A 27,401-nucleotide genomic window follows, 5' to 3' on the forward strand; every position below is an offset into this window, starting at 1 on the left:
ACTTCACTTTCACTTTTCACTTTCATGCATTGGAGAAGGAAATGGCAACCCACTCCAGTGTTCTTGCCTGGAGAATCCCAGGGACGGGGGAGCCTGGTGGGCTGCTGTCTATGGGGTCGCACAGAGTCGGATACGACTGAAGTGACTTAGCAGCAGCAGCACAGCATTTTAAAAGTAAAACAGAGTAGATTCAAAGAGAATAAAGGAGATTATTACTGTTACATGAAATTGATATTGTAATTTTATATACACCATGTAAATATTATTATTTTTTGGATAGTTGGTTATTTAAATAATTAAATTACTATTTAAGTACAGTTTTTCTCTTTTACTAATGCTTGCTACAAAAGCTAATGGAAAACTTGGAATATCTCAAAGACAAATATCAAGTATCAAATTATCCAAAAAGTGAAGTAATGATGTTTTGACCAGCAAACTCAATCGTGGGAAGGAAATATTAGGGATGGTGGTCACTTGGATCTGTGTATCACAAATTCAGAGAGAAGCACACTCTGCACATTCAACAACCTCACCTGATCTTGGCTTAGCCTCAGCTCCACGCAGCTCATAATTCACACACTCTTCACCAGAGCAGGGCTCCTGGAAACAAAAGTCCTGAAGAGATGTCTGCCTCTGATTAGATCAGTTTAAGATGATCTTGAATCATTCACTTTATTTCCCTTGGAAAGACCCACAGAACTAAAGCATACTGGGGAGCAGGAGGAAGCTCAGCTGGGTCAATATGGTATTGTGTCCTGAATGCTAATCTTTGTTTGTTTTTAATTAATTTTCATCGCCCGTTGTTGTTGCTCAGCTGCCAAGTTGTGTCTGACTCTGCAACCCCATGGGCTGCAACATGGCAGGCTTCTCTGTCCTTCACTATCTCCTGGAGTTTGCTCACATTCATGTCCATTGAGTGGATGATGCCATCCAACCATTTCACCCTCCACCGCCCTCTTCTCTTTTTGCCTTCAATCTTTCCCAGCACCAGGGTCTTTTCAAAGGAGTCAGCTATTCACATCAGGTGGCCAAAGTACTGGAGCTTCAGCTTCAGCATCAGTCCTTCCAATGAATATTCAGGGTTGGTTTCTTTTAGGATTCACTGGTTTGATCTCCTTGCTGTCTAAGGGACTCTTAAGAGTCTTTTCCAGTACCACAATTTGAAAGCATCAATTCTTCAGCACTCAGCCTTCTTAATGGTCCAACTCTCACATCAGTACATGACTACTGGGAAAAACCACAGCTTTGAGTTTACAGATCTTTGTCGGCAAAGTGATGTCTTTGCTTTTTAATATGCTGTCTAGGTTTGTCATAGTTTTCCTTCCAAGGATCAAGCATCTTTTAATTTCAAGGCTGCAGTCACTGTCTGCAGTGATTTTGGAGCCCGAGAAAATTAAATCTGCTTCCATTTTTTCCCCTTCTATTTGCCATGAAGTGAAGGGACCATATGCCATAATCTTAAGTTTTCTAAATGTTGAGTTTTAAGCCAGCTTTTTTACTCCCCTCTTTCACCCTTATCAAGAGGCTCTTTAGTTCCTCTTCACTTTCTGCCATTAGAATGGTATCATCTGCATATCTGAAGTTGTTGACATTTCTCCCAGCAATCTTGATTCCAGCTTGTGATTCATCCAACCTGGCATTTCACATGATGTCCTCTGCATAGAAGTTAAATAAGCAGGATGACAATGTACGGTCTTGTAGTACTTCTTTCCCAGTTTTGAACCAGTCGGTTATTTCATGTAAGGTTCTAACTGGTGCTTCTTGACCGGCATACAGGTTTGTCAGGAGGCAGGTAAGGGGGTCTGGTATTCCCATCTCTAAGAATTTTTCACAGTTTCTTATGATCCACACAGTCAAAGGCTTTAGCTTTGTCAATGAAGCAGAAGTAGATGTTTTCTGGAATTCTCTTGCTTTCTCTATGATCCAACAAATGTTGGCAATTTGATCTCTGGTTCCTCTGCCTTTTCTAAACCCAACTTGTACATCTGGAAGTTCTCAGTTCATGTACTGTTGAAGCCTACCTTGAAGGATTTTGACCATAACATTACTAGCATGTGAAATGAGCACAATTGTTCAGTAGTTTGAACATGCTTTGGCACTGCTCTTCTTTGGGATTGAAATGAAAACTGACCTTTTCCATTCCTGTGGTCATTGCTGAGTTTCCCAAATTTGCTAGCATATTGAGTGCAGCACTTTAACAGCATCATCTTTTAGCACTAAATAGCTCAGTTGGAATTCCATCACTTTCACTAGCTTTGTTTGTAGTAATAATTCCTAAGGCCCCCTTGTCTTCACACTCCAGGGTGTCTGGCTATAGGTGAGTGACCACACTATTATGGTTATCCCAGTCATTAAGACCTCTTTTGTATAGTTCTGTGTATCCTTGCCACCTCTTCTTAATCTCTTCTGCTTCTATTAAATCCTTAATATTTCTGTCCTTTATCGTGCCCGTCCTTACATAAAATGTTCCCTTGATGCCCTCAATTTTCTTGAAGAGATCTCTAGTCTATCCCATTCTGTTGTTTTCCTCTACTTCTTTACATTGTTCACTTAAGAAGACTTTTATTTTTAAAATCTCTTCTTACTATTCTCTGGAACTCTGCTTTAGTTCTTTATATCTTTCTGTTTCTCCCTTGTTTTTGTCTTCTCTCCACCCTTTTTTAGATTTCTTTTCCCATATAGGTCATTACAGAGCATTGAGTAGAGTTCCCTGTGCTAAACAGTATGTCCTTATTAGCCATCTATTTTATATATAGCAGTGTGTATACGTTGATTCCAATCTCCCAATGTATCCTTCCACCCTGTCCCCACCTCCCATAAGCATAAGTTTCTTTTTTACATCTGTGACTCTATTTCCGTTCTGTAAATAGATTCATTTATAACCCTTTTTTTAGATCCCACATACAAATGATATCATATGACATTTGTTTTTCTCTGTCTTACTTCACTCAGTATGACAGTCTTTAGGACCATCCATGTTGCTGCAAATGACATTATTTCATTCTTTTTTATGGCTGAGTGAAAATGTTATAAGTGTACTGGGTCATAATGTAAACTGAATTTTTCATGGATTACAGTAAAAAAAAAAAGTTAGCTAAAGAGCAGCCTGCTCATTTCACAGATGAGGGAACTGAGACTGCAACCCCAGGGACCAGACGCAAATCTCCCAACTCTTGGTGCTCCTTCTCCACAAACCACCCCACACCTGCGCTAAAGCAGCGGGTGGAACTCAGCTCTTAAACACTATGGCTCTCATTCTTTTCACCAGCCTGGGGACACTCCTTACTTATTCATTCAACACATACTTGAGGACTGGGCATTCATGCCAGGTACTGGGATAGTGTGAAGTTTATAATAAGAATGTAGGATTTACTACCCAACGCTGGTTTCTCTTGAGTTAACTTTTACATTTTCTGTTCTGGTTGGGGAAATTGGAGAACAATGATTCTTGTTAAAACAGTGAGGAAGATTTAGCTCAGGAATATTGTGAGAGGAATGTTGCAGCAGAGGAGAGAGATGGGACTCACCTTCAAATACACCAAGTTCCCTACTTACGAACAAGGTCCATTCTGAGAGTATGTTCGTAAGTCCAATTTGTTCGTAGGTCCAACAGCTAACCCAATTAACACAAGCAGCTATATAGTGCTGTACAGTAATAGGTTTATAATACTTAGCACACAAATAGTGCATACATTAAAAAACACACAAAAATAAGGAAAACATTTTTAATCTTACAATACCTTGAAAGATTGAAGCTGAAAGTCCAATACTTTGGCCACCTGATGTGAAGAGCTGTCCTGATGCTGGGAAAGATTGAAGGCAGGAGGAGAAGGGGACGACAGAGGATGAGATGGTTGGATGGCATCACCGACGCGATGGACATGAGTTTGAGTAAACTCTGGGAATTGGTGATGGACTGGGAGGCCTGGCGTGCTATAGTCCCTGGGGTCGCAAAGAGCTGGACTCCACTGAGCAACTCAACTGAACTGATACTTGAAAGGTTCAGTAGCACAGTACCACAGCTGGTATACAGGGACTGGCAGTGAGTGGACAGGGAAGAAAAGTTACTGACTGGATAAGGGAGAGGAGGTAGGAGATGGTAGAGATGAAGGATCGTCAGCAATAGGAGACGGAGGGCAAGCTGCAATTTCACTCACACCTGACGCTGACGGCACCAAATTCTGGTTCCTTGCTGGAAACAGATGCGTGTTTGCATCTTTGAAAGTTCACAGCTTGAAGGTTCATACATAGGGGATTCTCTGTACAGCAAAGGCAGCTGGGGATTTAAAGCCAAGGACCAGGGAGGGGGTGCCCATGGATGGAAAGTTACTAGGAAAAGTCTTTGAGGGCAGGGGGATTCTTGCTAAACTGATCTAATGGGATTCTTGCCAAAGGCCGGCCAAGGACTAAGACATCACAGTTGGGCGATGAGGAATTTGATTGGATATCAATGATGGGGATGATTTAGCCTGCTTGTTTGCTAGGACTGGGCTGGGCAGGCCTAAGGCAGGCTAGGGGCCAACATCAAGGCCAAGTTGAAAAGGGGACTCAGAGGAGACCACCTACAGTTTCGTGGGGGAGAGAGTCTTAGTGACAGCATCTGTATCTGCCTTATTTCTCTTGTGTTTGCACTTGTTCCTGATATGTATATATGGCTTTCCATTTTTTGCATACAGTTGATAGGTGGTATGAGCACAAGGGGAGGGCTTCCCTGGTGGCTCAGACAGTAAATCATCTGCCTACAATGCAGGAGTCCCGTGTTCCATCCTTGTGCCAGGAAGATCCCCTGAAGAAGGGCATGGCAACCCTCTCTGGTATTTTTGCCTGGAGAATTCCATAGACAGAGGAGTCTGATGGGCTACAGTCCGTGGGGTCACAAAGAGTCAGACACAACTGAGCGACTAACACACACACACACATTAGTGTGAGCGAAAACCGAAGTTCGGGGAAATTCAGTAACTTGATCAAGGTCACACAGCTGTTCAGTGGCAGAATCAGGAACAGGTCCATCTGCTTCCAAGTCCAGAAGCAGTGGACTGCTTAGCCACCCTGATGCCCCTTGCTTCTCACCGCCAGAACCCAGCTGGAAAATGAAAATCCAGTCGTCTGCTACTGAAGACGCCAGCCACACACAGGTTCTGGTTGGGAGCCCAGATGTCATTTGCCTTTGTTTGCACTGCTGTCTGAGCCCAGTGGTGAGAGACGAACCGAGACTATTATTAAACTCTTTCTGGTTCCTGAGCCTGGCCGGCTCACATCTGCCCTCAGGCCCTGTCGACACTGTTATTTATAGAGCCAATTGTTTCTGCTAGAGCTGGGCTGAGAGCCGGTGGAAATACCCTTGTGCTTCACCTGGGCACTGGAGCTCAAAGTCTGGCCCCAAACTCAGGTTCTATTGACCGACTCTCTAATTCATCTCTTCAGCCGCCCTCTATCTCTGTCCCCAAGGCCCCCCAGAGGCACACTGAGCCCCTAACACCTCTGGCCTGGATCTGTGGCGGGTGAGAGAAGAACACAAAAAAGCTAGCAAAACAGACTTCCCTGGTGGTCTGTGCTCTCAGTGCGGGGGCTGAGGTTCGATCCCTGATTGGGGAACTAGATCCCACATGCCACGCAGCTAAAGATCCTACATGCTGCAGCTCAGACCCAGTGCAGCCAAATAAATAAATAAACATAAATATTAAAAAAAAAAAAAAAAAAGGAAAGTCTCCCTGGCTCCCTGCAGTGGGACCAGAAGGGGGCATTTTTGTCTTCTCCCTTATATATATTTTAAATTCCCAAAATGTCTGTGATGATCATTATTACTCTTTTAGGGAGGACTTTGGGGGAGTTGACTGTCTCGAGCAGCCCCTGGCAGTCTATGGCTCACCATTACCTCGCTCTCCTCCCAGGTAACTGATTGATTGACATATTGAATTTCTTTTATCCCCTTTCCTCCCACGCCTCCATCTGCACCAGCCCCCACCCCCCACCCCACCTATGACTACAGGTAACCTCTCTTACGTACCTCTTTATTTATATTCATTTATGGCTGTGCTGGGTCTTCGTTGCTGCGCTTAGGCTTTCTCTAGTTGCCGTGAGCAGGGGCTACTCTTGTGAGGGGAGAGTTTCCCCTTGTGGCGGCTTCTCCTGTTGTGGAGCATGGGTTCTAGAGTGCACAGGTCAATAGTTGTGGTGCTGACACATTGCCCATTGGCACGTGGAATATTCCAGAACCAGGGATGCAACCCATGTCCCCTGCATTGGCAGGCGATTCTCAACCACTGGACCTGGGAAGTCCTCTAGGGTACCTCTTTGGTCACCAAGTACCCTTGACTTTAAATGTATCCTTATAAATATGTTGTTGTGTGTGTAGGTGTTTTTTAATTTACAAAAATAGTAGGCATGCCACACATCTTATTCGGCTTCTCTCTTTTTTAAACTTTCACATAGGTGAACCTTGTCTGTGACGTCTGTTCACTTTCATAATCAGAAAAAAAAAAAAGGCCCAATAAATAGCCATGGTGGGGTCTGATGGATTTCAGGGATAACTGTGACTGGATGTGGAGTCACATGCCCCCTTCTTTTGAAATACAAATCCCTCGGAAAAGGGAAGAATAGTTACCCTCGGCGAGGGGATGTTCGTGTATTCATCTATGAGAAGTTACCAGCTATCCTCACTGGGACGGGCCAGAGAGGGAGAGGCTGGGACAACACGGAAATGCCAGAACCAGAAGGGTCCTCGGGCAGAAGTTGTCAACTGGAGGCGCACAGGATAGATCCTGCCAAAGACATGTTGTTTGTTTAAACATGTTTGATTTAAAAAAAAAAAAAATGTAACAATTCCAGATTTGAGGGATCTCTCGAAAAATCCTATGATTTGGCCACCCAGCTGAACTCACTCCTTCAGGGAACAATCAGCAGGACTTCCATTGTGGTCCAGGGGTTAAGAGTCCGCTTGGCAATCCAGGGGACACAGGTTCGATTCCTAGTCCAGGAACCAAGGTCCCACCTGCCTCGGGACATCTAAGCCCATGAGCCACAACTACTGAAACCTGCGTGCCTAGAGCCTGTGCTGTACAACAAGAGAGGCCGCTGCAGCGGGGAGCCCGGGCCCCGTCCAAGAGAGAAGCCCTCGCTCACCGCAACTAGAGAAAGGCAGTATACAGCAAGAAGACCCAGCGCAGCCAAAAGACAAAATCGCCAAAAAAACCCAGCAGAGCCGAGAGCTATAGCCTCCTTTCCGCATGGCAAGGGCTCTCCAGCTGGCCACAGGCCTCCACTCTCTGACCTTACACCCAGTTCTCTGCCTGCCCCCATTGTGTTTTCACTACTTGCCTTGCATCCCATCAAATTCCTAAAGGGGCCATGACCCCCCCAAAGCTTAAGAACTATATTCCAAAGATGCCGACCAGCACTGCCCCTCTTACACCAGTGAAGCCTCACTAGTGGATCACGACACTTCTTCCTCCTGAGCTTAGATTCAGAATCCTTCTCAACATTATGCTCTAGGCAGCAATTACCAAAATACCGGACTTGGCCCTCAAGGTAAAATCTATTTGCCATTCCTGGAAACCCAATCGTCTCATCCTCCGGAGGTGGAGACTTAAGGTCCAGAGACAGGAAGTAACTTCCCCAAGGTCTGCACAGCTTGAGGACAACGTTGCCTAAGGATCCATATTAAGCACCACCCCACCCCACCCCCACCCCTGCACAAAGTCCATCCTAAAGGAGATCAGTCCTGGGTGTTCATTGGAAGGACTGATGCTGAAGCTGAAACTCCAATACTTTGGCCACCTGATGCAAAGAACTGACTCCTTGGAAAAGACCCTGATCCTGGGAAAGATTGAAGGCGGGAGGAGAAGGGGACGACAGAGGATGAGATGGTTGGATGACATCACCGACTCAATGGACATGAGTTTGAACAAGCTTCAGGAGTTGGTGATGGACAGGGAGGCCTGCTGTGCTGCAGTCCATGGGGTCGCAAAGAGTTGGACACGACTGAGCAACTAAACTGACTGACTGACTTCTTCATCCATTCATCTGTCAATGGACATTTAGTTTGCTTCCATATCTTGGCTATTGTAAACAGTGCTGTTATGAACATAGAGGGTGCATGTATCTTTTTTAATTAGAGTTTTGTCTGGATATATGCCCAGGAATGGGATTACTGGATCATACGGTCACTCTAAGTTTTCTGAGGAACCTCCGTATTATTTTCCATAGTGGTTGTACCAACTTGCATTCCCACCAAGACTGTAGGAAGGTTCCCTTTTCCTTATCCTCTCCAGCATTTGTCATTTGTAGACTTTTAAATGATGGCCACTTTGACTGGTGTGAGATGGTACCTCATTGTAGTTTTAATTTGCATTTCCTTAATAATTAATGATGATAAGTACCATTTCATGTGCCTATGGGCTATCTGTACAGTGTGTCTGTACTTTAATAAGCTCTCCTGGAGATGCTGATGAAGATAAATTTTGAGAAACGTTGACTGGAACCAAGTTCCTCATTCCTGGTTGAAGAAACTGAGACCAGAGAAAGTGCTTTGACCAAGCAACATAGATTTGCCCCAAACCAGAATCTAAATCCAGGTGTAGTCCAATTCCAGAGCCTGCATTCAAACCACCCCACTATGTCAGAGAGTTTTACTTATTTTCAGCTTATACATGCTTATTAAGTGAGCTTAGTAAGTGTACAAGAATGTCTGTCTCACAGCAGGCTTGCCAACATTGCTATCAAATTTTTGCCCAGTTTAATTAAGTGAGCCACTGTGTCTTAAGCATGCCCTATGCAACCACCTGGGCTTCACAGGTGGCGCTAGTGGTAAAGAATCTTCCTGCCAATGAAGGAAGAGATGCAGGTTTGATCCCTGGGTTGGGAAGATCCCCTGCATGGTGACTCACTCCAGTATTCTTGCCTGGAGAATCCCATGGACAGAGGGACATGGCAGGCTACAGTCCATTGGGTCACAGAGAGTCGGACTTGACTGAAGCAACTTAGCACTAAAAGGGTGCTGATAGTAAAAATTTGTAAAGGTACACTAATCCTTTTCCATTTAATAAATGAAGATACTTGTATGTCAGGATTTTCACGGAGAAGGCAATGGCACCCCACTCCAGTACTCTTGCCTGGAAAATCCCATGGATGGAGGAGCCTGGTAGGCTGCAGTCCGTGGGGTCGCTAAGAGTCAGACACGACTGAGCGACTTCACTTTCACTTTTCACTTTCATGCATTGGAGAAGGAAATGGCAACCCACTCCACTGTTCTTGCCTGGAGAATCCCAGGGACGGGGGAGCCTGGTGGGCTGCTGTCTATGGGGTCGCACAGAGTCGGACACGACTGAAGCGACTTAGTAGCAGCAGTAGCAGCAGCAGGATTTTCAAAGCAGAAAGCAGCAATGTTTGGAGATAGCATGTTATCCCACAGGCTTACCAGCGCATCTTGTCTTCATTTCCCAGGTTAACTCAGGTGTCCTGTATGTTGGGAACTGAGTCGTCTAAAGGGGGCAGGTGGCCTAGACATTACGAAGTCTGCTTCTCTGAGACCTGGTAGGAAAGACACCACCCAGGGAGGGTGCTGTGCTGTGCTAAGTCACCTCAGTCGTGTCCAACCCTTTGCAACTCCATGGACTGTAGCTCACCAGGCTCGTCTGTCCATGGGATTCTCCAGGCAAGAATACTGGAGGGAAGGTTTCTCTTTCAATCAGGCCCCAAACATGGCAGTGCTCTGGACCCGGCTATGGGCACATGCAACCAGTAGATGGCAGCGTCTCACAGAACAAGGGCTGGTGAAGCCGGCTGTTCACTGGGAACAGAAAACCAACTCTTGGAACCTCCGCGGCAGGTGCACTTTGCCCTCCCTGGGGAAAAGAGAATGGACTTCCTGTGTGGGCCCTCTCAGCTCTGCCCATGGTACCCAGAGGACTCGGAGATCCTGGACTGCCTGAGCAGGAAGGGCCCTTACCCATGACACTGTTCGGTGCTGCCCAAGGTGTGGACAAGGACCAACATCCCAAGCATCCCCTGGGACCAAACTCCCCTGGGAGTTTGTCTGGAATTCAGATTCTCAGCCTTCAGCCCAGGATACATAGTCAGAAACTTGGGGTGGAGTGGGCCAGCAGTGTGTTTTAATAAGCCTTTTAGGTGACTCTGAAAATTGTACAAGCACCTATCTTTTTTCGTTTAGAATATAGTTGATTAACAATGTTGTGTTAGTTTCAGGTATATAGCAAAGTGATTCCATTACACACATACATATATCTATTCTTTTTCAAATTTTCCCATTTAGATTATAACAGAGTATTCAGCACAGTAATGAAGAAAAAGAAACAATTTAGAGAAGAGCTCTAAAAATCTTCACAGAAGTCCCCGTGACTATTTTACCAAGTCCTCAGCCAACATGTGTGTTTTAAAACTAGCACTACCATATGATCCAGCAATCCCACTCCTGGGCATATATGCAGAGAAAATCATGGTTCAAAAGGATACACGCACTCCAATGTTCATAGCAGCATTATTTACAATAGCCAAGACATGGAAGCCACCCAAATGTCCATTGACAGAAGGATGGATAGAGAAGATGTGGAATATACATACAAGAGAATATTATTCGGCATTAAAAAGAATGAAATAATGCCACTTGCAGCAACATGGACGGACCTGGGGGTTATCACCCCAAGTGAAGAGAGTCCGACAGAGAAGGACAGACACTGTATGATATCACTTACGTGTGGAATCTAGAAAAAAATGGCACCTCTCATTTTAGAAGTGGGGAAATGGAGGCCAGGCAAAGGAAGTAACTTGTTACACAGCCAGGTAGCGGCAGAACCCGGATTCCCAGCATTGTTTCCACCTTAGCCTCAAAACTAGCTCCCTTCTTTTCTTCATTCACTATTCATTTCTCATAGACCTGCCTTCAGCGTGCCTTTCCACTCTCTGGGCTGCAATGGGGAGCCAGGCTTCGGGGGGGAGGGCAACCTCCCCCTTCTTCTTGATGGGGTCTCCTCAAAGCCAGGGGTCCAGGAGTCAGTGTCGTGACAGCATCTCCTGGATCTTTCCTAGCTCATCCCTGGTGTTCCCCAATTCCTATGCAGACAGAAGTCTGACGTAGGCTGCAAGTGGCCCCCATGCCCCAACTACATCCTGTCTCTTTTTCCTTCTTTCTTAATACCCCAGTATTTCTTCTCATCCTTACTGTCAATTACTTGCTCCTAGGACTGCCCCCCCACACACACAAGGGATAAGTTATCAAATGAAAGGCCTTCCAGAGTGGGGTTTGCTCAGAAGGGACCTGGGCTGGATCTAGAGCCATTTCTCAACTTCAGTGCTATTGACATGTTGAGTATGGATGTGAGAGTTGGACTATAAAGAAAGTGCCGAAAAATTGATGCTTTTGAACTGTTGGAAAAGACTCTTGAGAGTCCCTTGGACTGCAAGGAGATCCAACCAGTCCATCCTAAAGGAGATCAGTCCTGAGTGTTCATTGGGAGGACTGATGTTGAAGCTGAAACTCCAGTACATTGACCACCTGATGCAAACAACTGACTCATTTGAAAAGACCCTGATGCTGGGCAAGATTGAGGACAGGAGGAGAAGGGGATGACAGAGGATGAGATGGTTGGATGGCATCACCAACTCAATGGACATGAGTTTGGGTAAACTCAGGGAGTTGGTGATGGACAGGGAGGCCTGGCGTGCTACGGTTCATGGGGTCACAAAGAGCTGGACACAACTGAGTGACTGAACTGAACTGAGGTGGATAATCCATGTCCCAAGCATGGTAGGCTGTGTGTGGCATTCTTGGCCTCCACCCACTAGGTGTCAGTAGGATCCCTGCCAAGTGTGACATCTTCAGATATTGCCAGATGTCCCCTCTGGGCAGAGTTGCCAGATAAAAGTATAGAACGGCCAGTCACATTTCAATTTCAGATAAGAAACAATAATTTTTCAGCACGTGCAGGTCTCAAATATCACCATCCTATAATTTTGCTGGCTGAATCTATTAACTCCACCTCAGGGCCAAAATCTCCCTTCTTGAGAATTACTGGCCAAATCTAACCCTTCAGGCCTGGATTGTGAGGGGCAGTAGGTGAAAAGATCTAATGAGATCATCAAAGGCCATTACCCCAGAAAGGCAAGAACTGTATCATACTCATCTATGTATCCCTAGGGAGAAGTAGACTCTCATTAAATATTCTATCTGAGATAACAGGTATGAGGGACGTTTGAACTCTATCAGGTTCAGGACTGGGCGTTGAGTACACACTCCCTGCCCTCAGGGAGCCCATGGTCCAGCAGGCATAAACTGAAAATGGTGTTTGATCTGACCCACTTAGCACGTTCAGATTTGACTTTGTGGTCAACATTCTAAAAATGGAAGCCACTACATAAAAGTCACGATTTCTAGTGTCTCTTAAAAGATGTGGTACATCTTCCAAATGCTTGGAACATCTGGCAATTAGATTTGCACTCCCAGGTGGCAAGTCTTGCCTGGAGCTGAGAGATAGGTCCCCGTTTTCCCCACCGTCCCCACCACAGTCCCTCTTGCCCTGTTCCAGCACCCTGCACCCATTTATATCGGTTATCTGCCTGGTGCCTGAAGGCAGCTGGATTTCAAAGCTCTGGTCTGATGGGAAAGAAGTGTTAGCATAGAATGTCCTGTTAGGTGATCTGTGTAAGGCTGGTACTTGATCCCCATTTTACAGATGAAGAAACTAAGGTTTAGGGAGGTTAAGTGAATTGCTTGAGATCATGACAGCAAGGCTGGATTGGAACCCAAATCCCAGGACCCCTGGGCCTATGCCCTGGCCAGAGATCCCCCTGAGAAGCAATTCAACTGCAAGGGCAAGAACACCGTGGCACCGGGAACCCAGAGGGGAAGTGGTGACAGGCACGGAAGACCAGAGCTCCCCACACTCACTCATCTGTGAGAAACCAGATGAGCGAGGAAGCTGGTTTGAGGAGAGCAGCCCCAGGAGCTCTGCCTGGGACACAGGGCCGGACCTGAGACACGCGATCACCAGCACTCAAGGTCCAGCAAGGTCAGGGAGCTCAACCACCAGACAACCGTGAGTAGATTTTGTTGTTGTTTTATTTAGGGCTTCTTCCTCATTCTAGAAAACCTGTGTTCTCACCGTACCCCTTCCCTCCAGGGTGGTAAGAAGCTGGGCGGACCTGCCTGGGGCCAGGGGACTGATGTTTCTGAGGACTCCTGCAGTTTTTCAGGACTAGCCCCTGGAAGGCTCATGGCCTGTGTGGTCCTCACCCTCTCAGCTAGGACAAGAATCAGCTCTCAGCTCTGTGTCCACCAGGGTCAGGACGCACAGTGGTGCTCGCAGCCTCAGAGAGCCTCGCTGTGTGCCAGAGACCGCTCTAAGGACCTTTCGTGGTTTACTTTTATTTAATCCTCACAGCGGTCTCCCACAGGTGCTGTTGTCATTCCCCACTTTACAGACGGGGCTCAGTGACTCACCCGAAGTCACATGGGCATTCAATGAGAGCGCTGGGCTTGAACTTGGGCATTCTGGCTCCCCGCACACTTCAGCCACTAGGCTCTCCTGCCTTACAAGGTGCAGGCTTAAATAGGAGATCATGGGCCAGGGGAAAAAAAAAAAAACAAAAGACTAGGGCCAGAAGAGATCTTGGAAATCATCTGGTGAGTCCTGGCCTCCATTGTACAGATGGGGAAACTGACAGAGAGACCCAGCTTGCCCAGTGGGCATCTCAGGAGTGTAGTGTGGTCTGGTCCACTCTAGACCCAGGAGGCCAGAGATCCACTTCGCTGGAGGGTCCACTCAGCAAACAGTAGGCCTAACAGTGTACCCTGGAGTCAATGCCTGAGTATGAACCCCAGCATTGCCTCTACTAACCCTGCTGCTGCTGCTGCTGCTAGGTCACTTCAGTTGTGTGGCCTCAGACAAATCATGCCACTTCTCCCCCACTCAGCTTCCTTTTCTGAGAAATTCAGACCCGAGACCATCACTCACAGGCTCGTGGGAGGGTTGATGAGATGATGCCAGCACTGCCGTGGGCACGTGTGCTGGGCTCAGGGAGTGGCTGAGGTGAAGATTCTGACCTTCACCGAATCCACCCTGGCCCTGGACTAGAGATGAGGACGAGTGAGGCTGTGGGGCTGCTTTCCCCTAGAATGGGTAGCATGTGGACACCTTCAGGGCATGAAGACCAGGACTGAGGTGGAGGAGGGGCTGCGGAGGAACTGGGAGAGACCCCGGGAGGTGGCACCCCAACAACACTGGCCCCAGGTCTGTAACTACCTTCTGGCTCGCCTAGAGATGGTCCCTGACCTGCCCTGAGCCCAAGCATCCGTTTCTATCAGTGACGCACGTCCTTTACCCTTTGGTGGGTTAAGGTCAGATTAAGGTGGGAAAGGGGCTTCCCTGGTGGCTCAGATGGTAAACAATCTGCCCTCAGTGCAGAAGACCCAGGTTCGACCCCTGGGTCAGGAAGATCCCCTGAGGAAGGGAATGGCAACCCACTCCAGCCTTCTTGCCTAGAAAGTTCCATGGACAGAGGAGTCAGACGTGACTGAGCACAGCACACACACAAGGTGGAAAATGACAGCCCGGTTCAGCTGAGCGAAGCCCTCGGGGCCAGTCTTTTCTCTTCCTTCCTCATCTTGTTGCGTCTCTTCACCTTTCTCCCTGATCTCAGATGTGCATAAAATGTTCTTTTATACATTCTTATTAAAGCACATTCAATAGGACTCCAAGCCCCCATCCTACTGAGCAAGTCAGAAAGTGGATCTCAGTGTGAACTGAGCTATCCCCTCCCCTACTCCTCACTCTTAGGGTCACTTACAGAGCACAGTGAGAGAAGCCACCCGGGCTCCTCCTATGATGAATGCCCCCTTGTCCAAAGGGGTTTGATCCCCTGAAGTCCAGCCCTCCTCCCTTCCCCTGTATGCCTGGAGCCCAGATTCTCTGCCAAGGCTGGAGTGCCCTGTGTCTTGGGTTCACCCTCCAGGGTATGCCACCCGGCAACTTCCCCCAGAGGTCCTGCCATCTCCCCAAGGCACTTGTAGGCCCCCAGCACTCACAGAACTCGTGACCTCGGGTGCTTTCCCTGCGTGGGGCCATCGCCTCTCTCCCTGGCCTTCGATTACAGGTGCAGGCTCCTCTCTCTCCACCCATGGGACACCAGCTTAACCTTCTCACTGAGCTTAGGTATTTTTTTAACAAAGGACAGGAAGAAGGGCTGTCTTCAAACAGCTTCTGCTTTCTGCCCCTGCCCCTGCAAAAAGTCCCTGAGCTGGGAGACACCAAGGGCACTCTTTGAAGGGACACAGGCTGCCTTACCTTATAGAGAAGGAAAACCAAGCCTCAAGAGCAATGGGGAGTCACTCAGGCTCACATGGCCAAGGAGAAGAAGAGCCAGGGTCCAGTCCTGCGCTGTGGGCTCCAAAGCTTGTGCTGTCGATCACTGAACCTTGTGGAGGACCCAAGTCTCCCCGATTAGTCAGACGACCTTGGCTGAGTCACATCTCCTTTGCAAACCTCAATCTCTTCAACTGTAAAAATGAAGCTATGGTAGGATTACCTACCCATCTCAAAGGAGTGCTTGTGCGTTTTCTGAAGTCACCTGATGCGAAGAGCCAACTCATTGGAAAAGACCCTGATGCTGGGAAAGATTGAGGGCAGGAGAGGAAGGGGATGACAGAGGATGAGATGGTTGGATGGCATCACCGATTCAACAGACATGAGTCTGAGTAAACTCCAGGAGTTGGTGAAGGACAGGGAAGCCTGGTGTGCTGCAGTCCATAGGGTCACAAAGAGTCAGACAGGACTGAGCGACTGAACAACAACAGCAACATTTACTGAGCATTCTAGTACAACATGCTGGAGCTCTGCTAGACCTGTAGCCTTACCTTTTTCAATTCTCGCAGCAGCCTGTGGGGGAAATGCTACTGCTACCCACATTTGAGAGGTGAGAAACTGAAATTCACCCAGGCATAAAGCCTTGCCCAAGTTCACACGGCTGGTCACGTGGCAAAGCAAAGCCCTAAACCCAGGTCTATCCGAATCCAGAACTGTGGTTCATTGTGACGAGAATCAGACAGGAGAACAGACGTGGTAAGTGCCTCCTAAGCACTAAGGTGCAAGGCGGGCCCAGGGTCAGCCCTCCTCCAGCAGAAAAGGACAAGACCTTTATTCCGTTTTCCCATCATATTCTGCAGAGGTAGGGTCTGCAGGGTGTCCTGCCCCGCCTCCCCCCCCCCACCCGCCCTCAGGCAGCGAAGGCCCCCAAAGGAAAGAAAATGGCAGACCAGGGCAGATAGATGGGGTGGGTCAGGCGGGGAGGAGCCTCCCCAGCGTCATCACACCCAGCATGGGAGAGAAAACTGTGAGTATTACATTCAAGCGGGTGACCGCATGGGTAGGTCGGGCATCCTGTGGGTTTTCCTGCTTCTCTTCTCCTCCCCCACCTGCTGATGCCCCCAGAGGGGAGGCCCCGGATCCGCTCACCCAGCGAGTCAGAGGCAGCCTCTCCCACCAAAGTCCCCCCGCCTTCCTCTCCTGGGGGATTGGGGCCACCCCAAAGTTCCTCTTTGAGAATCACAGCTGCGTTCAGTGTTACCTCTGTCAGAACGCAACGAGTCCATCCTTTATGGGTCTCCAGGGATCTGTCTGGATCCTGGGGAATGTGAAGAAGCCAAAAGCAGGGACTGGGGCTCCGTGGACTGTCTCTGAGTCGTTGTATACAACACCCACTGCGCAGGTGAGGCTGCCAAGGCTCAGACGCAGCAGGTAAATGGCAGAGACAAGAGTCAAGCCCAGATCTGTCTTTCCACTGTTTTCCACCAGCTCATCCCAACAAGGAAGAAGCTATTCCAGAAGGTTCACATTATTAGAACATTTCCATTAAAAAAAAAATTAGTGAATAATTGTTTTGCCATTTAAAAGACATTTTTCTCAGTGTGAGAACTTCTTAAGGTAAATGGAAGAATTGGGAATTCCAGTGGTTAGGACTCAGCACTCTCACTGCCAGGCACCTGGGTTTGATCCCTGGCTGGGGAACTAAGATCCCATAAGCCACGTGGCACAGCCAAAAAAAATTTTTTTAATAAAATAAATGGAAGAATCAAAAGCAATAGTTAGTGGTGATCAAACAAATGATATTCTCATGACTTCCAACCAGGCGGTTCATCTTTTGACCACTGGCGTGGCTTTGGCTAATACATGGTTTTACACTGATCTTCATCGTATGTTGTTTAATTCATACCTCTAATGAACCAATGATTAAAGAAAGGAATCAGGGACTTCCCTGGTGGTCCAGTGCTGAAGAATCCACCTTGTAGTGCAGGGGACCTGGGGTTTGATCCCTAGTCGGTAAGCCAGCTTGCCACAGCTAGAGGGTCAGTGCACCTCAACAAAGACCCTGTGTACTGCAACTAAGACCCAATGCAGCCAAATAAATAAGTACATTAAACAAACAAACAAAGGACGCAAAGGGAACTCTGAGGCTGAATAAACAAGGAAGTAGAAGAAGGAAGATAATGACCTCACAGATTTGCCTCCAGATTTATCATTTGTATTTATCTGATCAAATTCCTTACATGGCTTACCAGGAAAATTCTGTTACGAAATGTCAAAGATGGTTAAAAAGAAAAAATAACATGTAGTTTTTATTTTCCTGTGTTGCACAGAAAAGTGATCTATACCTGCAAGGCATATGCAGAGAGGTGCTTATACATAGGGACCTGAGAGCTATTTTATCTTACCATACAACAAGCATAACATTCTTTTTAAAAGCTACAATTCAGCTTTTTAAGCAATCAGATGCAAGAATGCAAAACCTCAACTCACATAAATGATCCCTCGAGGCTTTTGGGATCTCAGTTCTCGGACTAGGGGTTGAACCGGGGCCCCTGGCAGTAAGAGCGCCAAGTCATAACCACTGGACCACCGAGGAATTCCCCATGTCAGTCTATTTTAATGTCCATTTGGTGCCTCCATAAAACATCATTTTAAAATTTGTTCAGCCAGCATGCATTTTCTTCGGTCATGAATTTAAAGTAAATCAAGCACATGTGTCACTGTAAACCGTGGAGAAGTAAACTTTGTTTTTACATATTAGGCATATAAGTTAAATAAATGTTAAGGAAATTTTGGAAATAAGACACATTACAAATAGTACATTTGACTTAAAACACTTCCTTTTTCATGGACCATAGAAAATTATGACACAGTCCATATAATTCTCATTGGGGTTTGTAAAATTATATGTTACTGTGAAATAGTTCCTGAGTCAGAAAAGCTGAAAGATAGTGTAATCCAATCACCTCATTCTGTTTTATTTCTCTCTTTGAAATTTTGGATATGATCCTTAAGTAACCTGGCAGAGAAAATGCACACAAGAACGATAAACATTAATGGCTAATACTGAACTTCCCTGGTGGTCCAGTGGTTAGGAATCTGCCTGCCAGTGCAGGGGACATGGGTTCGATCCCTGGTCTGAGAAGATGCCACACGCCGCAGGACGACTAAGCCCGTGCACCACAACCACTGAGCCTGCACGCTGGAGCCTGTGCTCCGCAACAAGAGAAGCCACCGCAGCAAGAAGCCTTCCCACCGAAACTAGAGAAAGTCCGAATGCAGCAGTGAAGACCCAGCACAGCCAAAACAAAAGCTACCGTTTACGAGGATTTCTTAAGCGCCAGCCAGGCAACTTGCTATACATTTTGTATGTATACCACCACCCCGTTCAGTCTTCACCAGCATCCCTGGGGGGAGATAATTTCATTCTCCCCATCTTACAGATAAGGACACTGAGGCTCAGGATGGTGAGGTAATTTGCCCAGGAGACCACAGATTTCACAAAAGGCAGAATCAGAACTCACATCTGTGACTCAGGGCTGTCTCTTAAACCTCTATCTGAAGTGAAGTGAAGTCGCTCAGTCGTGTCCGACTCTTTTCGACCCCACGGACTGTAGCCCACCAGGCTCCTCCGTCCATGGGATTCTCCAGGCAAGAATACTGAAGTGGGTTGCCATTTCCTTCTCCAGGGGAACCTTCCTGACCCAGGGATCGAACCCAGGTCTCCCGCATTGCAGGCACTGAGCCACTAGGGAAGCTTTTGAGTGGATTCTTACCTGCTTATCACCTCTCTTCACAGAAGCAGGAGATAGAAATCCAGGTTAACGCTCAAGTTACTGAAGGAATCAGTCTTGTTGGATCCGATCCCAGATCCGAGGCCAGAAATGCTAACGTGCTTTCCTCTTCACGGCCACAGAGGCCAGAAGCCAGACAGATTCCCCAAAACACATGAACACACGGTATCGTAGAGGGCTATCTTGGAGCGCCCGTAAGGGTTAACTCCCAGATCGCTGGCCTCTCCTCATCTCTCCGTGGCTTTGAGTACCCACACTGAGTTTAATTTATCACCAGCCCCTGTCCAGCCGCCCTGGTGACCCTCTAGCCACTCTGTTACCACTCACAGATCTTGGTGGCCTGAAGTCCTACGGACAACAGAGCCTCTTTGCTGGTGCCAGTTCCCTTAATTATAGGATGGAAGTCGTACCAGTTCCCTCACTGGCTTGTCCTGTAGAATGTATGTGTTAAGTGTAAAGTGTGTAGCTTGGGGTCTGGCCCACAGTATACAGTAAGCACTCACTCAGTGTTACTTTCTATCTTTGTCATGATCACTGGTATGTTTCAAGGGCTGAGCCTCCAGGGCTCTCCGCATCATCACCCCACCACTGCTGCCTCTGATCCAGGACCAGCCTCCCCTCCCGGGCTGCTGCAACCCTAGAAACAATCAGAATCAAGATTAGGGAGGGACCCCACCCTTTGGGATCTGAGCAAGCCAGAAAGAGGCAGAACAGCCTGCAAAGAAACCACAGGGGGATTCAGAATACTTACCACACGTGGTTAACCTTTTCCCACTCTCTGCTGTGCAGAGAAGCCACTGTAAAAAGCCCTCATCTTATTTTAATGGCCTTTCTGCACCCCGGGGTTACAACGCCTTGCTTGTCCTACAGAGAATACTTCACAGGTGGAAGGGGTAACCACCCTCTTCCAGGTGTAATTAACAGTTTTAAAATGCTCCCGGAGAAGGCAATGGCACCCCACTCCAGTACTCTTGCCTGGAAAATCCCATGGACGGAGGAGCCTGGTGGGCTGCAGTCCATGGGGTCGCTAAGAGTCAGGCACGACTTAGCGACTTCACTTTCACTTTTCACTTTCATGCATTGGAGGAGGAAATGGCAACTCACTCCAGTGTTCTTGCCTGGAGAGTCCCAGGGACGGGGAGCCTGGTGGGCTGCCGTCTCTGGGGTCGCAGAGTCGGACACGACTGAAGCGACTTAGCAGCAGCAGCAGCAGCAACAATGCTCCCAAACCCATCCACTCACCTCACCAGGCTTCCCAGTGGCTCCTGACCAAGCTTTCACCAGCAGCAAGTACCCTCAAGGGTAAGGGGAGCCATAGACTCTTACCAGGCATTTACACTGTAATGATTGGTGGTGGTGGTTTAGTCTCTAGGTCGTGTCTGACTCTTTGCAACCCCATGGACTATAGCCCACCAGGCTCCTCTGTCCGTGGGATTCTCCAGGAAAGAAAACTGGAGTGGGTTGCCATTCCTTTCTCCAGGGGATCTTCCCAACCCAGGGATTGAACCTGGGTTTGATTGAACCTGAGTCTCCTGCAGTGCGAGTGGATTCCTTACCACCTGAGCCACCAGGGAAGCCCTAATGATTGAATTCCTAAAATTTTCTGTAGCGGGTTTTCTTTGAAAGAGAACAATAGAACTTTAGTCCTACTATAAAGATGAGGATAGAGACTTTCCTGGTGGTCCAGTGGTTAAGAATCTGCCTGTCATTGCAGGGGACACGGGTTCAATCCCTGGTCAGGGAAGATTCCACACGCCTTGGGGCAACTAAGCCTGTGCACCACAACTGTTGAGCCTATGCACAACCAGAGAGAGCCCGTGTACTGCGGTGAAGACCCAACGCAGCCACAGATAAATGAATAAATGAATATGAAGACAAAAAGCACAGAATCAAAGTGATGCCCTGAGTCACAGAGGTGCTCCCTGTAGGCCAGAACTAAGACACATTTCAGACAGCCTGCCAAGGCGCCCTTCTTGAGTCTCCTGGGATCTGCTAAAGCAGGAAACAGGGAAGGCTATGTACTTACAGTATTTGAAGAACCGCCCCCCTCCCCTCCAAGGATGGAGGTCCCCAGGAGAAAGGTACAAGACCCCACTGAGCAGGAGGTATGAGGCTGATGGACCTGGACCTGGGTTCCAGGTGGGCTCTGCTCTCTGTATGACCTCAGGCGAGTCACTTCATCTCCGTGTGCTTCTGTCTCCTTGTCTGTGAATGAGAGACAGGAGAATAGAACCACCCTGCCCACCTTATGGTGCGGAGTGACTGAGTTTACACGCAAAGCCCAGTGCTCGGTCCACCGCCGTTAAGGTACAGTCCCTCCACCCTGTGATTCCACTCTGCCAGGTACGTGCCAGGCAGGCAGGCCAGGCTCTGAAAGCTTTTACCCAAGTCTTTTTGCCACAGATCCTTAGCGAGGCACTTTTGAAATGTTAAGCCAGCCATGCCCTTCTTCTGATATATCGTCCATTTTTTCCCCCTTAAAAGGATCGGTTGTATCGATGCGGGACTTTTTTTTTTTAGCTTTTTCCTTATTTATTTATTTTTGGCTGTGCTGGGTCTTCATTGCTGTGCTCAGCTTCATTTCTCTAGTTGTGGTGTGTGGGCTTCTCTTTGCAGGGGCTTCCTTCGTTGCATGGCGGATCAAGGGCTCTAGGTACACGGGCTCAGTAGTAGCAGCTCACAGACTTCATTGCGGACAACTTAAAAATGATATTTAATCGACCTGTTACATGTGAAAGAGATAATGTGTTTTTCATGCCAATAATTTTGGGGGGCATATCTACCCCCCTTGTGGGATCCTCCCACATGTGGGATCTTTCCAGACCAGGGATGGAACCCACATCCCCTGCATTGGAAGGTGGTTTCTTAGCCACTGGATCCTCAGGGAAGTCCCTGCTCCGAGCATCTTGAAGAAGGGAACCCTCCTTGGGGATTTTCACAAGTGTCAGAGAACTCCTTCAACCAATTCATCTGACAAATGCTCCTTGAGCAGCTTCCACAAGCTGGAGAGTTCTAGGCCCCCAAGACACAGCAGGAAGCAAACTAGACGATGAGCCCCAGCCCTCTTGGAGCTGACTTTTGAGTGCCCTGGCCCTAACGGTGGTGTGAGAGGCTTTGGTTAGAGGAAGCAGTCCAAGGAGGGAAGGTAGAAAAGGACACCAGGGAAGAGACTGTTACCTGGAGTGTGAGAAAGACCTCTGCCCATCTCCAGACAAGCCGGCCTGGTCTTCATGGACGGGTTCCAGCGCCAAGTGGAACATAGCATCCTGGCTTTGAGTTTTGACTCTGCCACTTACAAGCCGTCTGACCTTGGGCAAATTCCTCCAGCTGAACCTCACTTTCCTGATCTCTGCTGCTGCTGCTGCTAAGTCACTACAGTCATGTCCGACTCTGTGCGACCCCATAGAGGGCAGCCCACCAGGCTCCCCCGTCCCTGGGATTCTCCAGGCAAGAACACTGGAGTGGGTTGCCATTTCCTTCTCCAGTGCATGAAAGTGAAAAGTGAAAGTGAAGTCGCTAAGTCATGCCTGACTCTTAGCGACCCCATGGACTGCAGCCCACCAGGCTCCTCTGTCCATGGGATTTTCCAGGCAAGAGTACTGGAGTGGGGTGCCATTGCCTTCTCCTCCTGATCTCTAAGACAGTGAAAATAAGAACCTATCCGAAAGAGGAGTTGGCAGGATAAAGGAGAGAGGGCGTGTAGGTAAAAGGCCTCCACATAGTGCCTGCCACAAAGGAAGCTCCAGGGGAGAGCAACAAACCCCCTTTCCTCATACACTTTAACCACAATGATATATCACAACAGACTGAATGCAGAAGCAGAGATGAGAGTCCAGCTGCTAGATAGCAAAGAGATCTACCCCCCAAAATTATTGGCATTAAAAACATATTATCTCTTTCACACAGAACAGGTTGATTAAATATCATTTTTAAGTTGTCAGCTTTAGTTTCTAACCAGTCACTGTTTGAAAGACCTGTATCAAGGAAAGCCCTTGAGGATCTGGGCAACTTTCAAGATGGTAAAGGGGTGTTGAGCCCACAGAGTTTGAGAACTGTTGCTCGAGTCTTTCTCACTTGAGCTCTTTTGCAACCTGACAGATCCCCTCACCCACTCCCCGCCTCCACCCTGCCCTGCCCCAGCCCACAAGGTTAATTGCACAACTCACAAATTGAAAGGACCAAACGAGAAGACTTTTGAGATCTTACCTGGTGCAGATGGACATTCTGAAAAGGGGACTGTTTTGCCTGAGGTGGCTACAGAACAGTTCTACTCAAAATCTGGACTGGAATCCAGATTCCTGTCTCATTAGCCCAGAGCTCGCCCCATAATTGCAGGCTGATGGGTGCTGGCTGCTGCTGCTTCTTTTTTTTAAAAAAATATTTATTTGGCTGCGCGGGGTCTTCGTCGTGGTATACAAGATCTTCGATCTTCATTGCAGCGTGGAGTCTTAACCACTGGGCCACCAGGGAGGTCCCTATGCTGACTTCTCTGCCCCAGCCTGGTTAATAACCCACCAGGCTCCCAGGAACATTCTCAGCTTCCTGTTCACTCAGTTCCAAAAATTCTGAATGGAAATAGGATCTTCTCCCTCTGTTCTCTTAACATCGTCCCACCTCTGGTTCCTGTCTCCCAGGAACCAGGCCTCTGTACCCATACAGCCCAAGGGCATAGCAGACAAGGCAACTTGAGAAAGAGAGGAGAACATTACAATACGTATACACCTTATAGGTAGATGTAAAGCCTGCCATCGCTGGCAGGCGAACTCTGGGCCAGGCATTGTATTAAGCATGATGTTTCCCAGCTAGTTCTCTTGCTTCACTGTCACCGAAGAAATATATTCTATATGTTATTCCCATTTTACAGGTGAGGAAACTGAGGGAAAGAAGTGAACGAAGTAAGTGACTTTATCTGAGGGCGCAGAGCTAATAGTCGGCTGAGCCAGGGCTGGATCTCAGCCTGTCTGGCAGATCTGTTGGGGTGAAGAGATGAGACCGGGACTTCACCAGGCTGATGGGGACAGGACTAAAATCTAGGCCAGAGAATGCTAGCAATGGAGGCATGACAGAGTGAAACTGGTCAGAAGAGGAAAAAGACAAAAAGAAAAGAGATGTGATTTGCCCCTGGGATTAAAGGCAAAAGACTGCCAGTGTCTGGTGTCACCTGGGCAGAGTCATGCACCAGATCCTGTCCCTTTATCAACTTGACTTTGTCAGAACACGAAGGCTCAAGTCCTGGCTTGGCCTGCCACTTGCTATAAACTGGGGGCAAAGGCCTTGCCCTTTCTGAACCCATTTGCTCGAGGAATGCCACCTGCCTCATATAATGGCTATGAGCCCTCCCCTGCTGTGCAAACTGTCAAATAAAATATACTCTGAATGTGGGCCTGATGGGTCCATTCTTTGAAAGGAAAGTTGCTGGAGTGTAAGGTAGTTGAAGACGGGAAGAGAAGGGGACGACAGAGAATGAGACGGTTGGATGGCATCACCGACTCAATGGACATGAGTTTGAGCAAGCTCCGGGAGTTGGTGATGGACAGGGAGGCCTGGCGTGCTGCAGTCCATAGGGTCGCAAAGAGTCGGACACGATCTGAACTGAACTGAAGGTAGTTGAAAAGAAGATATTGAAAAGCCACCCTCTTAGCATCCCTGGACCCCAATTTCTTTATCTATAAAATTCGGAAAATAAGATCAGGTTTAAATGAGATATCAAAGAGAGGGCAGTAGTACAATACAAAGGCCCATCACTACTATCCTTCGATCTTCTTTTCATACGGCAGTTCAGGGGCCACACAGAGTTAGTGACTTCTCCGCAGAACTAACCAGTCCCAAAGCCAGCTTCGGTAGCTCAGATGGTAACGAAAATGCCTGCAATGCAGGAGACCTGAGTTCAATTCCTGGGTCGGGAAGATCCCCTGGAGAAGGGCAAGGCAATCCAGTCCAGTATCCTTGTCTGGAGAATTCCATGGACAGAGGAGCCTGGTGGGCTACACTCCATGGGTTGCAAAGACTCGGACACAACTGAGCAACTAACACGTCCACTTTCAGTGCCAGGTTCAAACCCTGAGTACCTGCTTCCTAACTTGGAATCCTTTTCTTTCTACTACATCATACTCACAACTCTACCTTTCAGTTAGGCAGCCAAGCTATTGCTCGTTTTAAATAATTATCTCATGTGGACGTCAAGCATGCAGATACTACAGGGGAAACATTTTTGCAACTCAGCAATAAACTTGTGAACAGTTTTTAAAAAAGAATGCAGGTATTAATTTCTCCAGTTTCAGATGAAGAAACTGAGGCCCAGAGAGTTTGAGTAACTTGCCTTAAGGTCACACAGCCCATCAGTGGCAGAGCTGGGATTTGAATCCTACAATGATTCATTCCAAAGTCTTGACGTTTAACCTTCACTACAGTGGAAAGAGGCCTCAGGCTTCATGTAGCTCAATTCCTCCTGGGAGGAGAGGCTGGAGATGATGCAGATGGATGAGGAAGGAAGATCGAGGGAGAATGAGTGTCCAGACAGCAGGAAGTAACTCCGCGGACCTCTGGGTGGGGATGTTGAATGGTGTATAGATAGCGGACTTGGGAGAGAAGCCTTCAGCCCCACAAGGGAGACTCATAGGGACTGGGTTTCTTCCACAAGCAATAGGCATTTAGAAAGGAATTATCAAGGAGACCTCAATAATCTTTTGCCCCAATTCTGTAAATTACAAATTATTTCCTAAAAGGACTGGAGGTGGCCTGTGTTATGAATTAGAGCAGTGGAAATAGAAGCAAAGCACTAGAAACCCCTAAAAGGACCAAGAAGTAAATGAGGAACCAATCTTGAATGACCCAGCACTGCTGGCCTGCATTGCATTCAACTCGGAGCTTCCTGGCCGCTGAGGGGAAAGGAAAGATGAGAATCTGAAGAAACCCGCTTTTTTTCTAATAGACGTTCATTCATTCATTCAATAAGTTAACTTTAGGATACATAAGAGCCTACTTTTTACCAGGGCCCTGTGCTCAAGGGCTGGAAATCCAGGAGGAATATACTGGAGAAATCAGCTTGGAAAATAACCCCTTTGCAGCTCTTTGTATCTCTCCTCTTTAAAAAAAAAAAAAAGTATATATATATATTTATTTACTTACTTACTTACTTACTTTTGGCTGCAGTGGGTCTTCATTGCTCTGACGGGCTTTCTCTATTTGCGGCGTGTGAGGGCTGCTCTCTAATTCCAGTGCAGGGGTTGCTCGTTGCAGTGGCCTCTCTTGCTGCAGAGCGCAGGCTCATGCGGGCAAGGCTTTAGTAGTTGCAGCACTCAGGCCTCGGTAGTTGTGGCTTAGTTGTCCCAGGCCATGTGGAATCTTCCCAGACCAGGGATTGAACCCAGGTCCCCTGCATTGGCAGGCAGATTTTTAGACCTAGGGGAGTCCTAGGGCAGTTTCTATACTCTGACTCCCATCAACAACCTTCTCCTCTGATTCATATTGATAGAGAAATTGTAAGTTCCTTCCTCCACATGCCGTCCCACCTCCACGGCCAAATCCATTTTAGGAATGACTATCCTGGTGGTCTGTTTATAAGGTTAAAGAGCCTGGACATTTACCAACCTTCTAGTTAACTTTCTGCTTTTGACCTGTTGCTTGTGGTTCCCGCCTCTTTCCGGAAGTCTGGATCTGCGGGCCAGAAGCACTATGGTGAGAAGCTGAGAGTGAGGCTTAGGGCACAGGAAGACTGGGAGCAATGGGCAATATCTGCTGTGGCTTTGGAACGTGGAGCAGTGGCTTGGGGGCCATCGAACTGCCTTGCTTATGTGGGCTGAGTTCCAGCTCCATAGGGCTGCTTTGCTTAGCTCAGGCCCTTCATGAGAAGATCTCCACCAAGAATCTACTGCAAACTCTTTTTGGTGTAAGGGGGAATAGAATACAAAGATGCTGCTGCTCCCTGACCCAGATTCTATTCTCAAAATTAGAAACTCACAGTCCAGGAAGCAATACAAGGAATAGGCACAAATAATGGAAGGTAGGCGGTGATCCCTGCAGTAGGACTCAATAAGTTTCATCCATGTGGAGCAGTAAGAAGAAACCAGAGAAAGCTTCCTGGAGGAGGAGACTTTTGATATAGGGCCTGATAAAATAAATAAGATTTGGGCAAAGGAATATAGCCCACAGTCCAAAACTCCAGAAAAACTTGTGGCAATTGCAACCAAGTGCTATCAAGCACAGAGGGAAACTAGGAGAAGAAAGGGGTAAGGACGGCCTCATGACACTCTTCCTATGATTGGGTGTAGCGCCAAGAGCCCAGCCAGCTGGG

At 47.7% G+C, this 27,401-nt stretch overlaps 1 protein-coding gene across 3 annotated transcripts in view; it reads left to right on the top strand.

Annotated features, from left to right (window-relative positions):
• The first annotated feature begins 12,496 nt into the window (after window positions 1-12,496).
• CNR2 (cannabinoid receptor 2) overlaps window positions 12,497-27,401 on the top strand; it is a 40,385-nt gene continuing 25,480 nt past the window's right edge. For 2 of the 3 annotated variants that reach the window (XM_061393365.1, XM_061393359.1), the window contains exon 1: window positions 12,497-13,049. The gene's annotated coding sequence lies outside the window, so the exon portion shown is untranslated. Of the gene's footprint in view, window positions 13,050-23,972; window positions 24,732-27,401 lie in introns of those variants that run through there. The other variant, XR_009731736.1, reaches the window with a different exon arrangement.

The sequence above is a fragment of the Bos javanicus genome, chromosome 2 (genome assembly GCF_032452875.1).
Source record: "Bos javanicus breed banteng chromosome 2, ARS-OSU_banteng_1.0, whole genome shotgun sequence".
Taxonomy (NCBI): Eukaryota; Metazoa; Chordata; class Mammalia; order Artiodactyla; family Bovidae; genus Bos; species Bos javanicus.